The sequence below is a fragment of the Salvelinus fontinalis genome, unplaced genomic scaffold (genome assembly GCF_029448725.1).
Source record: "Salvelinus fontinalis isolate EN_2023a unplaced genomic scaffold, ASM2944872v1 scaffold_0204, whole genome shotgun sequence".
Taxonomy (NCBI): domain Eukaryota; kingdom Metazoa; phylum Chordata; class Actinopteri; order Salmoniformes; family Salmonidae; genus Salvelinus; species Salvelinus fontinalis.
The window spans coordinates 104,402-118,453 of record NW_026600413.1 but is presented as its reverse complement, the minus strand read 5'-3'; the positions used below and the strand labels follow the sequence as shown (position 1 = coordinate 118,453).

Genomic DNA, 14,052 nt, shown 5'->3' with positions numbered 1-14,052 from the left:
GTATACAGAAGATAGACCTGCTGTATTATGGCAAGAACAGCTCAAGTAAGCAAAGAGAAACGACAGTACATCATTACTTTAAGACATGAAGGTGCGGAAAATGCGGAACATTTCAAGAACTTTGAAAGTTTCTTAAACTGCAGTCGCAAAAACCATCAAGCGCTATGATGAAACTGGCTCTCATGAGGACTGCCACAGGAATGGAAGACCCAGAGTTACCTCTGCTGCAGAGGATAAGTTCATTAGAGTTACCAGCCTCAGAAATTGCAGCCCAAATAAATGCTTCACAGAGTTCAAGTAACAGACACATCTCCTCAACATCAACTGTTCAGAGGAGACTGTGAATCAGGCCTTCATGGCCAAATTGCTGCAAAGAAACCACTACTAAAGGACACCAATAATAAAAAGAGACTTGCTTGGGCCAAGAAACACGAGCAATGGACAATATACCGGTGGAAATTTGTCATTTTGTCTGGAGGCCAAATTGTAGATTTTTGGATCCAAACGTTGTCTCTTTGTGAGACGCGGTGTGGATGATCTCCACATGTTTATTTCCCACCGTAAAGCATGGAGGAGGGGTGTTATGGTGTGCGGGTGCTTTGCTGGTGACACTGTGATTTATTTACAATTCACGGCACACTTAACCAGCATGGCTACCACAGCATTCTGCAGCGATACGCCGTCCCATCTGGTTTGGGCTTAGTGGGACTATAATTTGTTTTTCAACAGGACAATGACCCAACAAACATCCCAGGCTGTGTAAGGGCTATTTTATCAAGAAGGAGAGTGATGGAGTGCTGCATCAGATGACCTGGCCTCCACAATCCCCCGACCTTAACCAAATTGAGATGGTTTGGGATGAGTCGGACCGCAGAGTGAAGAAAAAGCAGCCAACAAGTACTCAGCATATGTGGGAATTCCTTCAAGACTGTTGGAAAAGCATTCCAGGTGAAGAGAGAATGCCAAGAGTGTGCCAAGTTGTCATCAAGGCAAAGGGTGGCTATTTGAAAAATATAAAATATATTTTGATTTGTTTAACACTTTTTTGGTTACTACATGATTCCATATGTGTTATTTCATAGTTTTGATGTCTTCACTATTATTATACAATGTAGAAAATAGTAAAAATAAAGAAAAACCCTTGAATGAGTAGGTGTTCTAAAACTTTTGACCGGTAGTCTATATTGAGATAGTTTAATACCTAAAATAATGGGATTAAATATATGTAAAAAATAAATAAAAATTGTTTCCTGATTGTTCTTATATCTCTCAGATATTAGTCTTGGATAAGAAATATATACTATGATTAATAACACAATCTATTCAAAATTTACCAAATACACACTCACAAAAGACGAAAGTCAAACTCCGCTTTTGCTAGAGAGTGGAGGTTGACCGTTGTTTGACTCACCCCGAGCAGGGCCTTTGTTCGGCTCTTCCCGAGAAAAGGTCTTAGTCTCTCTCGGTAGCAGCTCCCCTCTTCCTAGGTAGCGGTGGAGATGGCGCTGGTGGAGACTGCTTGAGTTAAGCCTGTGTCTTTTGTCATCTTCTCTGTGTGCAGTTTTCAGTCTCTCCAGCACTGAAAATGTTTACATGTTCCTACGATTATGGTTTATTCTCAGATTAAAATCATTTTGTAAAACATTTGCATGGTTTGCAACAGGAATACTGTACCAAACAAGCAGTCCCATGGTACCTGATTTTTCACTTGACCCTGAAAACCATTCAGAGGTGTCAGTATATGTTGTCAGGATATGTAGAGTATTGAGTCAGTGTATCCAGAGATTGAGGAACCCGGTTACAGTCATCACAGAGGCCACCATAGGCAACAATGCATCGGTGAATAGACAAAGAAACAAAGAAAATAAAAGAGAAAAGCCTCAGATGCAAGAAACTTTCAAACACAGACACAATATTAGGACCCTCGATGACACCATATAAACACACACTCACCAGCCAGTTTATTAGGTACACCCATCTAGTACCGAGTCGGACCCCCTTTGCCTCCAGAACAGACTGAATTATTTGGGGAATTCTACAAAATGTCGGAAACATTCATTTTTTTTACATTTACATTTTAGTCATTTAGCAGACACTTTTATCCAGAGCGACTTACAGTAGAGTGCATACATTTTATTACATTTTACATACTGAGACAAGGATATCCCTACCGGCCAAACCCTCCCTAACCCGGACGACGCTATGCCAATTGTGCGTCGCCCCACGGACCTCCCGGTTGCGGCCGGCTGCGACAGAGCCTGGGCGCGAACCCAGAGACTCTGGTGGCGCAGCTAGCACTGCGATGCAGTGCGCTAGACCACTGCGCCACCCGGGAGGCCACATTCCACAGGGATGTTTTTCCGTGCTGACACGATGGCATCATGCAGTTGCTGCAGATTGGACGGCGGTACATTTATGCTGCGAACAGCCCGTTCTATCTCATCCCAAAGACACTTTATTGGGTTGAGGTCTGGGGACTGACCAGGCCACTCAAGTAAACTGAACTCGCTGTCAAGTTCCAGGCAATGTTTTTCCACTCCTCAATTGTCCAGTGTTGGTGATCGCGTGCCCACTCGAGCTGCTTCTTCTTGTTTTTAGCTGATAGGAGTGGAACCCAGTGTGGTCGTCTGTTGCAATAGTCCATCCATGACAAGGATCGACGAGTTCTGCTTTCCGAGATGCTGTTCTGCACACCACTGTTGTACTGCACTGTTATTTGTCTGTCTGTGGCCCGCCTGTTAGCTTGTACGACTCTTGCCATTCTCCTTCAACCTCTCATTAAGGAGCTGTTTTCGCACCCTTCTCGGTAAACCCTAGACAGTGTCATGTGAAAAAAGCCCAGGGGGAGGTCGTCTTTGAGATACTGGATCCGGCACGCCTGTCACCCATGATCATACCACGCTCAAAGAGATTTAGGCCACCTGTTTTGTGCATTCTAACGTAACTGAATGCCTCGATGCCTGTCTGCCTACTTTATATAGCGTAGCAAGCTACGGCCACATGACTCACTGTTTGTAGGAGCAATCCATTTTTGTGAACGGGGTGCTGTACCTAAGAAATGGGCTGATATGTGTATATCCAGTATATACAGTACCAGTCAAAAGTTTGGATACACCTACTCATTCAAGGGTTTTTGCTCCCCCCAGCCGAACCAACCCGGCCTGGACGGGTTGCTAAAGTCAGGCGACCACAACTACCGTCCTTTGTGTAGCCAACCTGCAGGCTACTATGAACCTTGGCATGTGGTGTAAGTGTGTGCTGGGGCCTACTTTTTCTTTGTGTGTGTCCTGTGTTGCCGCAAACCTATAACAACCTTTTTTTCTATAAACAAAATAATTTAAGAAACAGTAACTTTGACTGTCTGCATCCTGCCTTTGTCTGTTGTTAGCGGAACCTAAATTTTTTTTTGACACAAGTAGTGAAGTAAATGGTTTAAGTTGAACAATTTCTTCTCCAGTGTGTTTCTTCCTGAGCGTGCCATGGTTATTTAATAATACAATAGTGGTGTTAGGCAGTGGTCCAGGCCCAAAAACAGCTTCTAACTTCATGGTGCTTCATCACAGTAGAACTATGCTCTTAGTAAAATGGTTTGGAAAGGGTTCTTCAGCTGTCCCCATAGGAGAACCCTTTTGAGTTCCATTTAGAAGCCTCTGTGGAAAGGGTTCTACATGGAACCAAAAGGGTTATATCTGGAACCAAAAAGGGTTCTTCAAAGTGATCTCCTATGGGGAAAGCCAAGGAACGCTTTTAGGTGCTAGATAGCAACACTTTTTCTAAGAGTGTAGGTTGTGTATAAGCCATGCAAATTCCATATGTTATGACAACAACGTGAGCCTAGCTGCATACTTAATGATTATTCAAACTGGTCTTTAGGTGATTTGGTGGATGAGGAAGAAGATGATGTATTGAGGAAATGTCAATTATTTTAACCATAAAAGGATGGTTTGAACAAGTTTACTTTTTAAGGGGCAGTTGTTGGAGGTTTGAACTGGTGTTTAAGTCTGCAAACAGAGCTGTCTGGTATTTCCTATGGCATTTTCAGATTCTATTTCTGCCATGTAAAGTGTAATTTTCTGTTGTAGAGATTTGTTTTTAACTTAGGAAATTAAGTATATTTACTATTATGTAAATCATGCTCAGCATGTATAGGGACAATTCACTGTATAAAACCTGTCAATCAAGCATCATAGTCTAATTTTCTCAGTCTCAAACTTAAGTAGAGGTAATGTTTGAAGGAAAAAAACCTTGAAATAGAATAGATTAGATTTTAATTTAAACACATATAATGGGTTCTTGTTTATTGATTTCCAATGATTATCTGATTTGTTGTTACTGCTAATGACCTTGACCCTGGAAAGGATATCCAGAGAGAATCTATATCCGTGCCTGTCTTGTTGTGAGCTTAACTGTCTCACAAGTTTTGGCTGAGGTAAGTAAAGGATACTTTCCACATTTTTTTTTTAGAAGGCCTACTCTAATTTATGTCTGTAGCTCAATATGTTAAAATAACTATGTTTCATTTGATAGAATATAATCTATTGTATTGTGAGAAAATAATATGCAAGCTATGCAAAACTGTAAATCTAAAGATAAAATACATTTTTAGAATTATGTTTTTGATCATTTCTTATCTTAAAATGTATTATCTATCATTCTCCCCAGGCTGTTCCCAAGGTCACAGGTAGGTCTGGATATTCTAAATGAAAATAAAATGTACTGGCTACAGTCTATGGACCTGAGTTGTATTTTTTATTTATTTTTATGAACATACTATACTGTAGCAGGTGTTTATGTATATGGTGCTTACCATTAATATTGTTGACTTCTTTTTCCTTTTCAAGACATCAAAGATGAGTTGGGCATTGACAAAATAAACAAAGGTAAGGTTGACCTTAAATAAAAACATATGCAAAGTATTAATTACATGTACATACAGTACATAATGCATGAATAAAACACATATTTGTCACAGTTGTGTTGAAAAAATACAGATTTATAGAAAGTCACTTAATATTTTAATAACATACTACTTATTAACCCATATCGGTTTTCTTCAGACTTACGTTTACGTGAAGGGAACATGATGGAGGTGGGTACAGCAATGGTTTACATTATTTATATGTTTTAAATGATAAAGTCTACATCTGAGGAACGTGGGTTAATCAAACAGTATTGTTCCAGAACTTTCAGAGGAATGGCATTCTGGGGGATAACAAACGCTGGCAGTTTCCAGTTCCTTATGTTTTATACTAAAGTCTTGGTGAGTAAAGACATGGGATTCTAATTTTGACTATCTTGTATCAAATATCATACAACTGTAGCATCTATGCTGTAAGCAGAAAAGTCACTTGTTCAATTCCAGTTCCCAGCTGTATTATATTTATTTTGTATCACATTACTGATCTTTATAATGTGGTCACTGTATTTTCTATTTGCACAGATATGAACACTAAAGGGATCATTCTGCGAGCCTTTGACCAGTTCAGGCTAAAAACATGCATGGACTTCCAGCCCAGAGACTCTGAGATGTACTACCTGACAGTTGAGAAACGTACAGGCCAAGACATGTGCTGGTGGAACATTTTGTAGATATTTTGCTAATCAAGAATTAATTATATTGTATGTGTTTTGTGTTAACATGTCTATCCCCGGTAGGTGCTCTTCCTATGTAGGGAGAACGTTTCCAAATGGACAGGTTGTTTCCATTGGACAGAACTGTGATAATATCGCAGCTTCATCGGGCTTCTAGCATAAGCAGTCCAGATATGACAGGGATGAATATGTAACCATTGTCAATGGAAACATCCTAGAAGGTTTGAGTCAATGTTTTTCCCAACTAAATAACAGCTATTTATTATTTGTCTCGTTTTTAGATTATAGCTTTAATGTGGGATTGTTCAGGCCTCTACTGCTTCAGATGAACATGAATGATGTGTAGTGTATGAATACTGTACAGTTCTCATATTAGAGAAAAGGGGGAAATGTATAATATATAGTTTGAATTAATCCTCTACCACCACCTCTGAATTCAATGTTTGACTACAATTAAAACCATGAAACCATTTAATAATCTCAGGGCTGCTCAAACTATTCTCTACCAGCTGTCCCACCCTTCCTTCTAGTCTCTGATCTGTGTTTTTACAGCATGGTTATATGTTTTATTCTTTATCAACATTAACCTAACATTTGTTTGTTAAATTATCATTTTTATGCACTTTGTGGGCTACAAATGAATGTCCCTTTACAATTTACAAATATACTAAATTACAATGAAATTTATGATTATCACTATTATCATTAGTTACGTTATACAATATTTTTTGCTTTCAGGATACCAAAACAACTTTAATAAATACAGTGAGAATGACACCACCACCCTGGGTACTCCATATAACTGCTACTCAGTGATGCACTACAGCAAAGATGCCTTCACCAATGGCAACGGATCCACTATCATCACTAAGCAACCAGAGTTCCAGGAAGTGATTGGCCAATAGCTGGAAATGAGCTCCAATGATGTCTTGAAGCTGAATCGAATGTACAGTTGTAGTAAGTGTTGGATAGCACTGTCAGAATGTCTGTTGATATCACTAACGTTTTACAATAAGAGTATGGTACTGTACGGATCTAGATATGGTATTTAGAGCTATACTACCTCGAACCTTAACCTGAATTCAAACCTTACAAAAATAACCATAACAACTTTTGAAGTGTATAGTTTATTGTGCATGTAAGTGCAAGGCATATATACTGCATCTTATGGTATTCCAAAACGCAGATCTTACCTAACTGACTGAGTTTGAAAGTCTCTTGTCCAACCATTTGTCAAAGTAATTTCTGTAAGGTCATAATTCTGCATGTGAACACCCGATTCAGGGCTTAAATCGACACTGAGAACAGATTGTAATATATTTGTTTTCACGTTGTAGATGCATCTGTTGCATTTAAGAAAAGTTGCAGCTTTTACAATAGCGGAGTGTGTGGGATGAGTCGCTGCTCTCGGAGTGTGGAGAAAAGCAGTGAAAATGGCTGGGAGAGAGTGACACAGGCTGCAGGGGGTCCCTACACCGACCACAGCAACCTGGGCACTAATGGTAAGATTTTGTAACACGTAATTTTTTAAATATATATTTATAATTATAATATTTTTTAAAAATATATTTAAAACATACAATATACTTGCAGTGAAGCTGCTCAACAACTACATCACATTAGTAATCTAAAAGACTCACATCCAGAGAGACACACAGAAGCAACCAGGGTCAACGTCCTGCTCAAGGGCACGTCGACAGATCTCCCACAAGGTCAAAAACGGGGACACGAACCAGCGATCCATCAGCCACCGGCCCAAGCTAATTACATGTGTCTGTGTCTGTGCACCTTTTTTATTTCACCTTTATTTAACTAGGTAGGCTAGTTGAGAACAAGTTCTCATTTACAACTGTGTGCATTTGAATGGGAATGTGTGTATATGCATGTGTACAAACTAGAGGTCGACTGATTATGATTTTTCAACGCCGGTACCGATTAATGGAGGATCAAAAAAGCCAGTACCGATTAATCGGACAATTTTTTTATGTATTTGTAATAATGACAATTACAACAATACTGAATGAACATTTATTTTAACTTGATATAATACATCAATAAAATCAATTTAGCCTCAAATAAATAATTAAACATGTTCAATTTGGTTTAAATAATGCAAAAACAAAGTGTTGGAGAAGAAAGTAAAAGTGCAATATGTGCCACGTAAGAAAGCTAATGTTTAAGTCCCTTGCTCAGAACATGAGAACATATGAAAGCTGGTGGTTCCTTTTAACATGAGTCTTCAATATTCCCAGGTAAGAAGTTTTAGGTTGTAGTTATTATAGGAATTATAGGACTATTTCTCTCTATACGATTTGTATTTCATATACCTTTGACTAATGGATGTTCTTATAGGCACTTTAGTATTGCCAGTGTAACAGTATAGCTTCCGTCCCTCTTCATCGCCCCTACCTGGGCTCGAACAAGGAACACATCGACAACAGCCACCCTCGAAGCAGCGTTACCCATGCAGAGCAAGGGGAACAACTACTCCAAGTCTCAGAGCGAGTGACGTTTGAAACGCTATTAGCGGCACCCCGCAAACTAGCTAGCCATTTCACATCGGTTACACCAGCCTAATCTCGGGAGTTGAAGTCATAAACAGCTCAATGCTTGAAGCATTGCGAAGAGCTGCTGGCAAAACGCACAAAAGTGCTGTTTGGATGAATGCTTACGAGCCTGCTGGTGCCTACCATTGCTCAGTCAGACTACTCTATCAAATTATAGACTTAATTATAACACACAGAAATAAAAGCCTTTGGTCATTAAAATGGTTGAATCCGGAAACTATCATTTCGAAAACAAAACGTTTATTCTTTCAGTGAAATACGGAACCGTTCCGTATTTTATCTACCGGATGGCATCCCTAAGTCTAAATATTGCTGTTACATTGTACAACCTTCAATGTTATGTCATAATTATGTACAATTCGGGCAAATTAATTACGGCCTTTGTTAGGAATAAATGGACTTCACACAGTTCGCAATGAGCCAGGCGGCACAAACTGCTGCATATACCCGGACTGCTTGCACGGAACGCAAGAGAAATGACACAATTTCCCTAGTTATAAGAAATTCATGTTAGCAGGCAATATTAACTAAATATGCAGGTTTAAAAATATATACTTGTGTATTGATTTTAAAGAAAGGTATTGAGATTGGTGCAACGACAGTGCTTTTTTCGCGATTGCGCTTGTTAAATCATCACCCGTTTGTCGAAGTAGGCTGTGATTCAATGAGAAATGAACAGGCACCGCATCGATTATATGCAACGCAGGACAAGCTAGCTAAACTAGTAATATCATCAACCATGTGTAGTTAACTAGTGATTATGTTAAGATTGATTGTTTTTTATAAGATAAGTTTAATGCTAGCTAGCAACTTACCTTGGCTTCTTGCTGCCCTCGCGTAACAGGTAGTCAGCCTGCCATGCAGGCTTCTCGTGGAGTGCAATGTAAGGCAGGTGGTTAGAGCGTTGGACTAGTATCCGGAAGGTTGCAAAAACGAATCCCCGAGCTGACAAGGTAAAAATCTGTTGTTCTGCCCCTGAACAAGGCAGTTAACCCATCGTGTGTTCTTACCTAACTTGCCTAGTTAAATAAAGGTGTACATTCGTTTTTTAAATCAGCAAATCGGTGTCCAAAAATACAGATTACCGATTGTTATGAAAACTTGAAATCGGCCCTAATTAATCGCACATTCTGATTAATCGTTCGATGTGAGTAAGACCTTTAAACAGATCAACATTCACAAGGCCGCTGGGCCAGTTGGATTACCAGGTTGTGTACTGCGAGCATGCGCTGACCAACTAGCAAGTGTCTTCACTGACATTTTCAACCTCTCCCAGTACGAGTCTGTAATACCAACATGTTTTAAGCAGACCACCATAGTGCCTGTGCCCAAGAACACTAAGGTAACCTGCCTAAATGACTACTGACCCGTAGCACTCACGTCTGTAGCTATGAAGTGCTTTGAAAGGCTGGTCATGGCTCACATCAACACCATTATCCCAGAAACACTAGACCCACTCCAAGTTGTATACCGCCCCAACAGATCCACAGATGATGCAGTCTCTATTTTACTCCACACTGCCCTTTCCTACCTGGACAAAAGGAACACACACCTATGTGAGAATTCTATTCATTGACTACAGCTCAGCGTTCAACACCATAGTACACTCAAATCTCATCAATAAGCTAGGGACCCTGGGACTAAACACCTCCCTTTGCAACTGGATACTGGACTTCCTGACAGTCTGCCAACAGGTGGTAAGGGTAGGTAACAACACATCCGCCACACTGATCCTCAACACAGGGGCCCCTCAGGAGTGCGTGCTCAGTCCCCTCCTGTACTCCCTGTTCACTCATTACTGCACGGCCAGGCACAACTCCAATACCATCATTAAGTTTGCCGATGACACAACAGTGGTAGGCCTGATCACCCACAATGACTAGACAGCCTATAGAAAGGAGGTCAGAGACCTGGCCGTGTGGTGCCAGGACAACAACCTCTCCCTTAACGTGATCATGAGAAAGGAGATGATTGTGGACTACAGGAAAAGGAGGACTGAGCACACCCCCATTCTCATCGACGGGGCTGCAGTGGAGCAGGTTGAGCGATTCAAGTTTGTTGGTGTCCTCATCACCAACAAACTAACATGGTCCAAGCACATCAAGACAGTCATGAAGAGGGCACGACAAAACCTATTCCCCTTCAGGAGACTGAAAAGATTTGTCATGGGTCCTCAGATCCTCAAAAGTGTCTACACTTGCTCCATCGAGAGCATCCTGACTGGTTGCATCACCGTCTGGTATGGCAACTGCTTGAACTTCGACCGCAAGGCACTACAGAGGGTAGTGCGAACGGCCCAGTACATTACTGAGGCCAAGTTTCCTGCCATCCAGGACCTCTATACCAGGCGGTGTCAGAGGAAGGCCCTAACAATTGTAAAAGACTCCAGCCACACTAGTTATAGACTGTTCTCTCTGCTACCGCACGGAAAGAGGTACCGGAGCGCCAAGTCTAGGTCCAAGAGGCTTCTAAACAGCTTCTACCCCCAAGCCATAAGTCTCCTGAACACCTAATCAAATGGCTACCCAGACTATTTGCATTGCCCCCCCTCTTTTACACCGCTGCTACTCTCTGGTGTTATCATCTATGCATAGTCACTTTAATAACTCTACCTACATGTAAATATTAACTCAACTAACCGGTGCCCCCACACATTGACTCTGTACCGGTACCCCCCATGTATATAGTCTCGCTATTGTTATTTTACTGCTGCTCTTTAATTACTTGTCACTTTTATTTCTTATTCTTATCTGTATTTTTTTTAACTGCATTGTTGGTTAGGGGCTCGTAAGTAAGGAATTCACTGTAAGGTCTATCTGTTGTATTTGACACGTGACTAATAAAATTCTAATAATTGCTGTATTTTTAAGACAAGAGTAATAATCTGCAGATGTTGCATAAATCCGACAGTATGCCTTGAACTATTTGAGGTCTGGGTTTATCACTCCTTTACAACACAATCATATGGTGTGCTTTTTGCTTTTTCTGTGTTCTCTTATTTTTCATGATCATAGTCAATATTTTCTGTTCTGGTAGTTTTGAAATAGTAAATAAAACAAAGGATGAATTCCATAATAAACGAATCACAATACCGCATGCAGCCATCCACAGCAACATCTCTAGGATATCTGTTATTTAGTGCCACCCACTCTATTGATGAAAAATGGCCTCAAATCAAATCAGAAATCAAATTGTATTGGTCACATACACATGGTTAGCAGATATTAATGCGAGTGTAGCGAAATGCGTGTGCTTCTAGTTCCGATAGTGCAGTAATATCTAACAAGTAGTCTAACAATTTTCCAACCACTACCTAATACACACAAATCTAAAGGGGTGAATGAGAATATGTACATATAATTATATGGAGGAGCGATGGCAGAGCGGCATAGGGAAGGTGCAATAGATGGTATAAAATACAGTATATACATATGATGTGGGTAATGTAAGATATGTAAACATTATTTAAAGTGCCATTATTTAAAGTTGCATTGTTTAAAGTGACTAGTGATCCATTTATTAAAGTGGCCAGTGATTGGGTCTCAATGTAGGGAGCAGCCTCTCTGAGTTAGTGATTGGTGATGTAACGGCTTTCGTCGGTGGAAGGAGAGGAGGACCAATGCGCAGCGTGGTAGGTATCCATATTTATTTGAATACTTTTCAATATTGAACAAAACAATAAACAGACGAAAACCAACGAAGCTACAGTCCCGAACTAGTGAATACAGACAAAACAGGAACACACGAACAGGAACAATCACCCACAAAACACACTACAAAACAGGCTACCTAAATATGGTTCCCAATCAGAGACAATGACTAACACCTGCCTCTGATTGAGAACCATATCAGGCCAAACAAGAAACCCCACATAGAAACAGAAAACATAGACTGCCCACCCCAACTCAAGCCCTGACCACACTAAAACAAAGAAAAAACAAAAGAACTATGGTCAGAATGTGACAGGTGTTTAGCAGTCTGACGGCCTTGAGACAAAAGCTGTTTTTCAGTCTCTCGGTCCCAGCGTTAATGCACCTGTACTGACCTCGCCTTCTGGATGGTAGTGGGGTGAACAGGCAGTGGCTCGGGTGGTTGTTGTCCTTGATGATCTTTCTGGCCTTCCTGTGACATTGGGTGTTGTAGGTGTCATGTAGGGCAGGTAGTTTGCCCCCGGTGATGCGTTGTGCACACCGCACCACCTTCTGGAGAGCCTTGCGGTGCAGTTGCCATACCAGGCGGTGATACAGCCCGGCAGGATGCTCTCGATTGTGCACCTGTAAAGGTTTGTCAGGGTTTTGGGCGCTGTTGCGCCTTCTTCACCACACTGTCTGTGTGGGTGGACCATTTCAGTTTGTCTGTGATGTGTACGCCAAGGAACTTAAAACTTTCCACCTTTTCCACTGCTGTCCCTTCGATGTGGATAGGGGTGTGCTCCCTCTGCTGTTTCCACGATCATCTCCTTTGTTTTGTTGACGTTGAGTGAGAGGTTGTTTTCCTGTCACCACACTCCGAGGGCCCTCATCTCCTCCCTGTAGGCCGTCTCGTCCTTGTTGGTAATCAAGCCCATTACTGTTGTGTTGTCTGCAAACTTGATGATTGAGTTGGAGGCGTGCATGGCCATGCAGTTGTGGGTGAACAGGGAGTACAGGAGGGGGCTGAGCATGCACCCTTGAGGGGCCCCAGTGTTGAGGATCAGCAAAGTGGAGATGTTGTTTCCCACCTTCACCACCTAGGGGCGGCCCATCAGGATGTCCAGGACCCAATTGCACAGGGTGGGGTTGAGACCAGGGCCTCCAGCTTAATGATGAGTTTGGAGGGTACTATGGTGTTGAGTGCTGAGCTGTAGTCATTGAACAGCATTCTTACATACGTATTCCTCTTGTCCAGATGGGATAGGGCAGTGTGCAGTGTAATGGCGATTGCATCGTCTGTGGACCTGTTGGGGCGGGATGCAAACTGAAGTGGGTCTAGGGTGGCCGGTAAGGTGGAGGTGATATGATCCTTGACTAGTCTCTCAAAGCACTTTTTGATGACATAAGTGAGTGCTACGGTGCGGTAGTGATTTATTTTAGTTATCTTTGCCTTTTGGGGTATGATGGTGGCCATCTTGAAGCATGTGGGGACAGCAGACTGGGATAGGGGGCAATTGAATATGTCCGTAAACACACCAGCCAGCTGGTCTGCGCATGCTCTGAGGATGCGGCTAGGGATGCCGTCTGGGCCAGCAGCCTTGCGAGGGTTAACACATTTAAATGTTTTACTCACGTCGGCCACGGACTTGTCCAAGGTTGTCCAAGGTAGTAGACAAGGTTGTCCAACGGACTAGACAACAACAGATAGACAAACATTCTACAGTACTTATCACTCCTGGAGATATTAACTCCCAACAACAGCTGCTCTCTGGGCACCAATGACAGGACATTGATTAAGGCAGCCCCCGCACCTCTCTGATTCAGATGGGTTGGGTTAAATGCAAGACATTTCGATTGAATGCATTCAGTTGTGCAACCATATAGGCCAATTCCTATGACTGTAATAGGTTAAAATGGCAGTCAGTAGTATAGACAATAACAAAGCGTAGTCCCCCCTTGTTTAGGTAAAAAGATGACTGACCATACATGATATCAAAATTGTAGTTTTAACCATGTTTTGAGGCTATATAGTGTTTGTTTACATTTACTTTGTTTACAAACATTGCCGTTTAAGGCATTTGTAAGTTATATTCTTCAAGAATCAATGGGTACATTGTCACGTCCTGACCATAGTTCTTATGTGTTTTGCTTGTTTTAGTGTTGGTCAGGGCGTGAGCTGGGTGGGCATTCTATGTTGTGTGTCTAGTTTGTCTGTTTCTGTGTTCGGTCTAATATGGTTCTCAATCAGAGGCAGCTGTCAA

At 41.5% G+C, this 14,052-nt stretch overlaps 1 long non-coding RNA gene across 1 annotated transcript; it reads right to left on the bottom strand.

Moving 5' to 3' along the window:
- Window positions 1–1,417: 1,417 nt before the first annotated feature.
- LOC129844694 (uncharacterized) lies at window positions 1,418–9,148 on the bottom strand. The gene is made up of 3 exons (XR_008757955.1): window positions 8,975–9,148; window positions 4,808–4,891; window positions 1,418–1,579 (listed from the first exon to the last, which is right to left on the bottom strand). It is a non-coding gene; the product is annotated as an uncharacterized LOC129844694 (long non-coding RNA).
- Window positions 9,149–14,052: the final 4,904 nt, after the last annotated feature.